The 11,324-nt window shown below is 48.7% G+C and overlaps 1 long non-coding RNA gene across 1 annotated transcript; it reads right to left on the reverse strand.

Annotated features, from left to right (window-relative positions):
- Window positions 1-442: 442 nt before the first annotated feature.
- LOC123615581 (uncharacterized) lies at window positions 443-8,311 on the reverse strand. Its single transcript, XR_006723232.2, has 4 exons — window positions 7,752-8,311; window positions 5,408-5,476; window positions 3,795-5,073; window positions 443-3,287 (listed from the first exon to the last, which is right to left on the reverse strand). It is a non-coding gene; the product is annotated as an uncharacterized LOC123615581 (long non-coding RNA).
- Window positions 8,312-11,324: the final 3,013 nt, after the last annotated feature.

Here is an 11,324-nt window from a genome sequence, read left to right on the forward strand (position 1 = left end):
TTTCGTTTGTTCATTCCATGAGGAAAGAGAAGGTACTAGTTTTACGTCTATTCTGTATAGGAAGAAGCTCCGGCTTGTTGGGCTTAAAGCATTTACCCAGCATCGTGCAGCTAAGAAGTGGTCAGCCGCATTCAGCCCCGGCATTTCGCCCCCAGACCTGCACTCTTCATCACTGTCTCCTGGTACCGCCCTTGCTGTTCAGCATCTGGAACACCATCAGGTACATAAAGGCGCTCAACAAATGGCCACCTCTGTCTCACCCCACGCGGTGCTGTGGTATCATTGACTGTTCTTTCAAATCAACCAGCCTGTGCACCCATGTAGGTGGCTACCCACAGGCTTACTAGTTTCCTGTGGCTGCATAACAGATCACACCAAAATTCAGGAGCTTAAAACGACACATATTTACTATTTTTTATCTTCCAGCTCAGGACTTCTCAAAGCTCCCATCCAGGTCGGGGCAGCTGTCTCGTTTGGAGCTGTGCTGGGGGAGGATCCACTTCCAAATTCACTTGGTTGTTGGCGGAAGTCAGTGCTTTGCCAGCGGTGGGACTGAAAGTCAGAGTTTCTTGCTGGCTGTCAGCTGGAGACTGCTCTCAGCTCCTTGGTGCATGATCCCCTCCAAAGGCGACTCACAACACGGCCACTTGCTTCATCAAAGCCAACGAGAGAGAGTGCCCATGCTGGATGGCGTGACAGACTCACGTCATGGGATCACATGCACCCCATCTGTCATAGGTGCCGCCCGTGCTCCAGGAGAGGGGACCACACAGGGCATTACACCAGGAGGGGACCACACCCTCCAAGAATCTGTCCACCACAGTGTGATGTGCGGTCACAGATAATCACGTCCCCAGTTCATAAATGCAGAAAAAGAGGCATGGGCAGGGAAGCGATTCGCTCAAGACCAGCTTAGCATCAGGCATCCCTGCACCTACGCTGTTGTTCTCTTGGGTAAACGCATCCAGTAGATGAAGGTGGTGTCTGTGGCGGAGACTCAGCGTCGGCAGACCAGGACCAGAAATGCTGTCACAGCAATCAGTACCGGTCTCTGTACTCCAAGAGCAGGAGCACTAGGTTTGACTCCCTGCTGAGTCCCCGGCACCCAGTGGTACACACCCTGGCAGGTGCCCCGGGAGCACCCGCCAAATGAAAGGGATGGATTGGCTGGCGGCAGCAGAGGGGCCGCTTGGACTGGCTTCCACCCAATGGTGGTTTGTAGGGAGCAGGGAGAGAGGTACACGGGACCCAGTCTCTCCCTAGGCCTGTCTTGTCATCATCAAAGGCTGAATATATGAACAAACCCTCGAAAGAATGAGATACATCCACGCGGCACCTCACTGATCTTTCCTGCTTGGGAAGGGACCATGTCTACAGAAAAGGCAGGTGAACTCAGGTTGAGGAGGACAAGTGGGGAGGTGAGTTCCCACCCTGGAGCCTAGACCAGCCTTCCAAGCCCCAGCCCTTAGCTGTTCCGAAGAAAGAAAAGGCTTTTGTTACAAGAGCCCTCTTTAATGGGAAAGAAATGCAGTCTTGTCAAAAGCCCAGGGTGGTAACACTTCCCTAACACAATACATGCTGGTGACAACGTCTAATGAAGACTTTTATGATAGGAGCGTAATTGTAAAAAAAAAAAAAAAAAAAAAAAATGATTACAAAATTGGTTTCAATGCTTTGTGGTCCAAGAGTTCATTTGTGTCCTCATTCATGCACTAAATAAGCCCCTAATTAATCTTGAACCTTGGAGAAAGGAGACTAGATTGCCATTTTCTCCATGAGGATGCACTTCACATTTTGGAAAGTTTGAAGAGGCTCTTAAGCATTTTCCTTTAGCGGTATTTTATCAGCATTTCAGAGAGGCTTCATTAGGCTGCCGAGGCTGATAATTGCATTACCATATTTTTAAGCCTCCTATGTGCGGGGCGGTTTCATCTTTCTCCAAATTCTGCCATTAATCTGCTGGCCGGACGGGTCAGAGCCTGGGCGCTCATCCTGCTTCCTGGAGGAAAGGAAGCTAAGCCCAGGGCTGATGCCAGCCCTTGAACAGAGGGAGAGGCCACCCTCACACCAGCGAGCAGCCAAGCTCCATGCTGCTTTCTCTTTTAGCAGCAATTTTAGCTTCAAATGTCAGTGTGATGTCATTATTCCTCGGAAGGCGTAAAAACCTCCAATTTTCCAGCCAAGGGAAACAAACAAAAGGAACATGTGTATGTGTGCGTATCTATGTGCGCATAGATAAATATGTATGCAGAAAATGAATATATGTATATGTGTGCATAGGCAGATACGAATATATGTATACAGGAATATGTATGTATACATAAATAGAGATGATATGTGTATATATAGATTAAAATATGTACAGATATGAATATATATGTGTGTTTATAGATGGATATGAATTTTCATATATATGAATATATGTGTGTACATAAATAGCTATGACTATATGGATGTATATAGATAGATAAAATATGGACAGATATGAATATATGTATATGTGTGCATAGATATGAATATATTTGCATATAAATGAATATATGTGTATGTGTGCATAGATATGAATATATGTAGATATGAATACACTGTATATAAATACGAATATATGTAGATATGAATACACTGTCTATAAATAGATATGAATATATGTATGCATGCATATATACATACACGGATAAATAAATATGTGTATATATGCACATAGATATATATGAATATAGATATACAAATATGTGTATGTAAATAGATATAAATGCATGTGTGTCTATACATGTACAGATAGATGTAAATGTGTGTGTGTGTGTGTATGAATCTATGTCCGTGTGTGTGAAGACAGATCTGAGTGTGTGTGCATGTGCAATGAGCCAAGATGTTTAGGTTTTATCCGGATATTTCCCCTCTATTTAAAGAAAATTTCAATGGAAAACTCATTCCCAAACATTCACAGCTGGGCAGATAAAGGCTGGCACCCCACCCAGGGTTCCGTGTACATTTCTTTAATTCTCATTTCTGGAGCAGAGCTGCCTGGTATTTCCCTCATTTTACAGAGCAGGAAATGGATTCTCAGAGATCCTAAAGAACATGTCTCTGGTGGGGGCCTCAGAATTTCCAGCAGGTGCTGCAGACTCAGAAGCTGGCGCACTTACTGGTTGAATATCCGGCTCAGGGGTCAGGAGCCCAGGAGAGGAACAGCCCTGGGTCCAAACCCCAGCTCTGTATCCCCAAACAGTGTCTTCACTCCCCTGAGTGTCCACTCCCATCTATAAAATGGGGTGATGCTGTCCACCCTGCAGAGGTAAAAGGATGAAATGAGATCAGATATGTGCAGCCATAAACCCTGGCCCGGCCACACACCGCTCACACAGGTGCAGGCCTGAGTGGACAGCCTGATGCCGGAGGACAAGAAGCCAACCAGGCAAAGAGATGCAGAGAGGAGCCCTGCAGGAGGGAGTGTGTCAGCTGAGCCGGAAAGCGCTCGGAGTGCTGGAGGAGCAGCAAGCGGGCAGTGGGCTCAGGCAGCGGCGTGGTGAGCGATATCCACACAGGGTCCGCACTCCGAAGGTGGGGGCTTCACCCGTACCGTGCTGTGTTCCCTACAGCAAGAGTGCCCGGCAATGACCGCTCCCCCCATGAGCCAGGTGGCCTCCCAGGACAGCCGAGTCCTCTGCCCCAGGGTGGCCTCCCAGCCAGCAAGCGTGTGTGCTGATCCCTGAAACAGCTGGGCCACAGAGAAGCCACGTGTGTCCCCAAACCCCACACCCCATCCCTTCTCAGGGCAGAGAACCTTCACCCACACGCCATGCCCTGAAAACGGTCTCTTCTTCTACCAGGAAACTCCTTTCCATTCTGGTTCTTCTTTGGGCTGATCTAGCTAGAAACTCAGGCAAAGAGAGAGCAGATCATAGGAGACAGCTCAGAGCTGTTTCTATCCCAGGCAGTCGGTTCTCTCTCCCTCTCTCTACCCCTACACATATGCAGACAAGGACCAGCCACAACACAAAAACCTATTTCCACACCTGTGAACCTCACTCCCCCAGATCTTCACCACCAACGTAGCTAACACACTAACAAATGGCTACAAAATGCTTGCGATATGGGTTTATGTGTAAAACGCACCCGTCGACACACACATAGACATTTATCCATTTTGGCCAATGAATGGGGGCAGGTATTGTCTCTGGGGTGTAGATTTTTGTCCCATTTAACGGAAAGCAACTCCAGGCTCTGTGACTAACCCAGGTAACCGTTGCGGCTTTGCTGGGGACGTGTGATGCCCGCAGTGGTCCCACCCTCTGAAGGCACTTTGTTTCTCACCAAGGGACACTTTTTGCCTTTAAGTCTTGGCAGCACCCCCTGCCCACGACCTGAAAGCAGGGACCGTGTCATGCGTCTTGGTATCCCCAGGACCCAGCCCAGTAAGTTGGTAGAAAGTAAGGTGTCGGAAAGGATCGCGGGGTTCTGCAACAGCGGTGCTCTTTTCCGGGCCTCCAACTTAACTCCAGCCCTCTGCTGGGAAGCCCCGCCCCGCGGCACCCTCACCTGGAGATGCAGCCCCCAACCCGACACCTTGATGGCTCCGTCTGGCAAAATTTCAAAACAGAAAAGTAGGGAGCGAGCGGGGTGGCCAACTTTTTCTCTGAGTAAGTACAACTTTTAAAGCATTTGCCATCCAACATCTCCGTCAGTTTATGTAACAAAGGACCTTCTAACACCAAAAGATAGAAAGGATCTCAGAATAGAGGTCAGGTCTATAAAGGGACTACGAAATCTAGCTCTACCAAACACTCACCACTCCGTCCATTTCTCTTCTCTCCATTTTCCATCTGGCCACATCCAGCGTCAGAGGCTGGACCAGGTTTTAGGAGGATGGCCCTGGCTTAGTGGGGGACAGGGCCAGGCCAGAAAGGCAGGAGGGAAGTGGGGACTCACAGTCCATGGGAGAGGCTGGGTTCTGAAATGGAGGCGAACTTGGGAAGGAGATGCAAGGGGTCCTGACCAGGAAGCCCACCGAGGAGAAAGCTGAACTCAGGAGCTGGGAGGCAGCCACGCTTGGAAGGGATCTCACCTGGAAAGCTGAGCGGAAAATGGGAAGTCTTAAAGATCCCCTGCGGACACTGAGACTTAACTTTCAGCCTCTCCGTTAAAGAACCGAAGACAAAGTGTGTTCAAGGCTGGCTCTCAGTCAAAGCTCTCATTTTACACCGACGTGGTCTTCATTTTCCAAGAGCGTGTCCTGTGAAGCCAGGGCCAAAGCGGACAGAAGACCCCACACCCTTGGCCACCTCCCCATCTCCTCCCCAGCACGACCACACCATGGGAAAGCATCAAATTGACAAGCCTGGTCGGCCAGCCCACCTCCCACCCCTACCATCCCCACCCACCATCCAGCCATTGTCCCTCTACATACAGTTGTCCAGTGCCTTCTCTGTGCCAGGAACAGACAGTTCTCATCCACCAAAGGTCCCCAGCCAGTGGTCTTGAGGTGGGAGGAAAGAGGAACTTGTCTTCAAGTTTCCTCCCCGCCTCTAGCCTCCCGCCTCTCTCTTGGTCCCTCCCGCCCTGCCTCTGAGCCGCACCTCCACCCCCTAGGTTATTCCACCTGGACCCCAAGCACAGTCCCCCACCATCCTGGGGCAGGCACCGTCCTCGGGCCCGTCTCCCCGCAGCTGCCCTGGCCTCCACACCGGTTCACTTTAACCTGCTGGAAGATGTGCCCAGGAGATCATTTCCTAATAACCACATTTCCCCTCAATGATCTTCTCTCTAGAATATAAATTCAGATGAAGTCAAGGTAATTTTTCCTCTGTTAAAGACAGCCTCACCTGGGTGCTTCTGGAAGAGAATTAACAGAGGGAATAAATAACTCCACACCTGCCTGATGAAGGGAGCATGGTTCATGTGACAGTGACCTGCCATGTGGGACTTGCCTGGACATGCCTCAGTTTCCTTGTCTGTAAAATGGGAGAATAACAGTATTTCCCTGCTAGGATTGGTGTGAGAATTAAATGAAACGAAGTGGAGCCTGGTCCCCCCTGTTAACTATTATCGTCATCAACATTATTATTTCCAGGTGGGCATGAAAATTGGCCCTCAGCGCTGTAGCCAGTGATGACTGTAAAGGACACATCTGGTCACTCCTCTCCCCTCTAAATCTTCTCTCCAAGGCTCTCCAGCGCCCTCAGGCAAAATCCTTAGAGATCTGGTCCCAGCTGACCTGGACAACCTTGTTTTGCACCACATGCCCTCACCCCTCCAGCTGCCCCAGCCACCTACACTGGAGGGGCTGGCGGTGGGTCAGCACAGGGCTAGCCCCTAAAGAAAGCTTCTTCCTAATTCCGCCCCAAGCAGCTGGATGAGCTGGCACGGCATCTGAGCAGAGTTTGCCTTCAGGCCGTGTCCTCCCATTTAAGGGCAAAATGCAAATGATAAATTCTGAAATTAACAGCCGCCAAGATGGCTTGTCAGGTTCAGGGAACTCCTCTTCCCGTAGCCGGCTCTGCGTGGTGGCATCTGCAGCTCGCCGGCTGCTGTTCGTGTGTTATTGCAAGTGTCTTATCGCATTCAACATGATTATTTTTCAGAGGATAAGATAGCAATGTTAGCTCTACTTGGGATTATTGGCCTGCAGTCGCAGCCACCTGTACTTGGCATTCACTGCAGAGGCTGAAAAACCTTCCGAGACTTGTGAAACCAATCTGATGTAGGGTTGGGCAATGAGGAGGGAGCAGAGAATAGAAAAGAAAGAAAAACAGCTAAGAGCTGAGGTGTAAAATATTATCCTAATTAACTACAGGGGCGGAGTTAATGCACTAAGGTTAAAAAAAATGCACTGTTTTCCTTTTTTTTTCTTTTCGCAAATTGTGTTCTTGTGTGTTTCCTGATGACTGATGTGATATATTCTTGGCTTTCAGAGCAAGAAAAGTCATCAGGGTTTCATTTGTTACGTTTATGCCAAAAGAAATAAATCTGGGCGGTCGTGGAGAAGGTTGCTCACGGCCCCGTCACTGTGTGGGGAACCAGGCCAGTCGCATCCCCAGCAGGCGGGCGGGCAGAACTGACTTGGGGTAAGATACACTTTGGCCTTATTGATCACAAAGCTTCTTCATTACTTCTGCGGGGCTGCAAATCAATAGACAGGCCCACAGAAACATAATAGATTTTTTTTTTTTTTTTAGAAAATCAATTAAACAGAATTTTTTTTTACAGAATTGAGTTTGCATGGCTGTTGTCTTTAATGTGGTTTCCTTCTCAGGGTTGCCTTATAACGACCAAGGGGCAAAGCCTTGTTTAAAAGTTTGAATTTGAAAGAAGAAGAGAGGACAGTCTGGGAAAAGCAGAAAGCATCCTGTTCAGCCCCCGAAACCCTGACTCGACAACCTTGCTAGGAAGCAGTGGCGTCGGGCCTGCCCCGCATGTCATCCTCTGGGCAGAATCTGTCAGTGTGTCTCCTCTCGGGCTAAAAACGTGGAACTGAAACTTCTTGGAAAGCCCAGATTGATGTCTGAATTTCCCCATTCCGAAAGCAGAAGGAAGCCCTGCGGGCATCAAGGTGAAATGCGCCCGGGCTGGGGCTGCCCAGACCTGCCAGTGAGCTGCCCACTGGTCCCTCTCCCCCCAGGGACACAGAGGAGCAGCTGGAGGCTCGGGGATGCTGAGCTCAAGAGGCAGCTACGGCCCGGAGCCTCGGCCAACCGGCCACACTCTTGGGCTTTTTCTTTTTGTAGTTCTCAGATAAGCAAGCAAATTCCCACCGTGCCAGAGGGAGCAGGCTGGGGTTTGGACAGCGTGCCGCTTGTGGACTCGTGTAGCTCCCCGAGTCCTGGTCCTCAGCGGGCAGGGGTTTGCATCCCTCTGCTCCCTTGACCTCAGCCTTCTTGCCACTTTCTTCCCGGTCTGCCATGACCCTAGATGACATCTATTTTAAAAAAGACAATCCTCCTTCCCCTTCTAGCAACTTGACAAAGAACGCCTCACGTGGACATGGTGACGTGGCGTGGAACCCGGCAGGACAGCCAAGCCGGAAGTCCTCCAGCAACGCGGGGCATGAGGAATTATATGTTCCTGAAGGCGCTGAATAAAGAACAAAGCTGCAGTTCCGTAGAGGAGCCTGGTGATGACATTTTAAAATCTCCCTTAGCTCTGTTCCTGTGGTTCATGTCATCAAGACACCAGGACAGAATCTCGGCCTGAATTTATGTCCATTTCAGGGCGGACGTGTTATTTACCGTCGCTTCCTTCCATCTGTCTCTCGCCTTGGGCTTGTCTTTCAGTAACTCAGGCGTTCCGTCTGGGTGTTCACAGCCCTCCCTGAGGCAGCTGGCACCGGGGCTGCTCTGAGTACTGGGATTACTTACATCACTAAAGGGGCGTGGTGCTCCAGCTTGGAGATTCTGGACTGAATCTGGAAAGCTAGGGTGAAGCATGAAACCCTGATCCATTTCCATGGGGCTAAAAGAGAGCCAGAAAGACCTCCCAAGCTAATCAAAAGCAGCAGGCTGGGTTTGCCTGAAAATGGAGACGCCAGTCTGCTTCCTCTTCCTCTCCATCCCTGTGGAGACAGGGCTGGGTGGGGACCCAGGAGGTACTGGAGCAACATGCCTTGCTTGAAGGAAGGGGAGTTTTAGCAAGCAGTGCAAGAGTTGAGGGCCAAATGGAGATTTTTCAAGATAGAGTGATTTGGGGGAAATTATTTCTTCTCAGACCGTGTTTTCAGTCTGGCTGGATTTCACGGTACCTAATCGGTGTCAGCAAAACAATGACTGACCATCCAAGACTCAGCTTCAAACCTTCCATATTCTGCTGTTCAGAAATTCAACTTGGACCCACCATAGACACTGAATTCCAAGACTTTGAGGAAACGTTGAAGGAAAAACAACGGCATTGCCACCATAAACAATGGAGAAACAAGAAAATCCATCTTCATCATCTGCTGGGACATTTTACTTGGAGAACTGTAATTCCAAATTCTTACATCTCAGAGATGGACCTAATGGGACATTATCTCATTTAATAAATGCTCACGGAGGGCTGCCATGTGCCGGGCACTCTTCTTAGGGAGTGGCTAATTCATAGGAAAAGGGCCTGCCCTCCAGGAGTATGCATTCTATGGGTGAGAAAGATAATAAACAAACACATAGGGGCGTGATGTAAACTCCAAGAGAGGGGGCGGAGGGTACAGCTCAGTGGCAGAGCATATGCTTGGCAGGCACGAGGTCCTGGATCCAATCCCCAGTACCTCCATTAATTATAACAATAAACAAACCAATTACCAACCCCCCCAAATAAAAACTAGACCACTTTTTTTTTTTAAATCATTAAAAAAAAAAAAAAGAGGGAGGTGGGGGAGGTTTGAGAGTAGAGGACAAAAGCAGAGGAGTGACACCCTTTGAAGACAGAGAACAGAGATGCAAGCCAAGGGATGCAGGCAGCTTCTAGAACCTGGAAAAGGCACTGGGTCCTCCCCCCAGAGCCTCTGGGGGGAGCACAGCCCTGCCAAGGCCTCTGTTTGGCCAGGTGACACCCATCTCAGACTTGCAGCCTCCGAGACTGTAAAATACTAGATTTCAGTGGTAGTAAGCCACCGAGCTTGGGGTCACCTGCTACGGCGGCCCTAGGAAATGAACACAGTGATCAAGTGTGGAATAGGCAACTTTTTCTTGATGTGTGATTTTATCTTATTTTTTCACAGTCCCTGCTCCCCCCCCCCCCCATCTCCCCAGTCCCTCTGAGTTTGGGATGCCCTATTGGCTGTCTCTGAAGAGACAGCCTCAGCAAAAGTTCCCTCTAACTGGCTCTCAAATAATAATTCTGTTTGCTCCCTTTGGTGGTCCAGAGGCAGGTCCCACAACACTCTGCACCCTCAGGGTGTCCACCCTGGCCCACCCAGGCTTTCCATGCCAGTTTCCCCCTAAATGCCCGCAAAGAGCAGCCGTGAGCCCCCATCCGTGTTCTCAGACCCTGGGACCCTGGAAGTCATCTACTTTTAGCCTGGTTGCTGGTCACTGCCTCCCAAATATGCATGGATCCCATCTCCAGCCCCTGGGTCTTCATGTCCACAGATGCCCTTCCTGGAGTCAAGACCATGCTTTCCTATAAGCTCTGAATGTACCTCCCTGCTCCCAATGCCTCCATCACCTTGGTTAGGAAATCTCTACCCTATTCCAGTCCATCAACACCCACCCTGACCTCTGACAAATCCCTGGACCAGACAGGAGCCCACCCGCACTGGCTCTGTGGGGCGGGATATGTGTGCGGTCAGACAGCAAACAGAAGATGCACGTTCATATGTGCAAATAATTCTCTTCAAGCAGACACCTTCAAGCTGAGGCCCCTCTTCACTCGCCTTTTACCAGGCTGCTGTGAGCTCAGCAGCCTCTCCAGGCCTCAGCATCTCCGCCTGTGAAGTGGGGCTAACAAGAAGTCCCACCCTATGGGGTCACTTCGTTGAGAGGATAAACACGGTGGTGTCTGAAGGTGTCTTAACGCTCCACACACAATAAGTCCAGGAAATGTTGTCCATTTCATCGTCTGATCTTTAGTACAAATGTTATTTTGCAAAAGGAAACATCACCTCCAGTGGATTGATTTTTTTAAACATTTTTTTATTGATTTATAATCATTTTACAATGTTGTGTCAAATTCCAGTGTTCAGCACAATTTTTCAGTTATTCATGGACATATACACACTCATTGTCACATTTTTTTCTCTATGAGTTATCATAACATTTTGTGTATATTTCCCTGTGCTATACAGTGTAGTCTATTCTACCATTTTGAAATCCCAGTCTATCCCTTCCCACCCTCCACCCCCCTGGTAACCACAAGTCTGTATTCTCTGTCTGTGAGTCTATTTCTGTCCTTTATTTATGCTTTGTTTTTGTTTGTTTGTTTGTTTGTTTGTTTTTGTTTTTGTTTTTTAGATTCCACATATGAGTGATCTCATATGGTATTTTTCTTTCTCTTTCTGGCTTACTTCACTTAGAATGACATTCTCCAGGAGCATCCATGTTGCTGCAAATGGCATTATGTTGTCGGTTTTTATGGCTGAGTAGTATTCCATTGTATAAATATACCACATCTTCTTTATCCAGTCACCTGTTGATGGACATTTAGGCTGTTTCCATGTTTTGGCTATTGTAAATAGTGCTGCTATGAACATTGGGGTGCAGGTGTCATCCTGAAGTAGATTTCCAGTGGATTGATTTTTGTTTGTTTACACGGTAGTGGTTGTTTTATGACAAAGCATTACAGTTTTTTTTCTTCTTCAGAGGAGCTGGACTATGTTCCCTTTGCAAACATGGATCATGTGAGATGATGTTTGAAAA

Source organism: Camelus bactrianus, chromosome 16 (genome assembly GCF_048773025.1).
Source record: "Camelus bactrianus isolate YW-2024 breed Bactrian camel chromosome 16, ASM4877302v1, whole genome shotgun sequence".
Lineage (NCBI taxonomy): Eukaryota > Metazoa > Chordata > Mammalia > Artiodactyla > Camelidae > Camelus > Camelus bactrianus.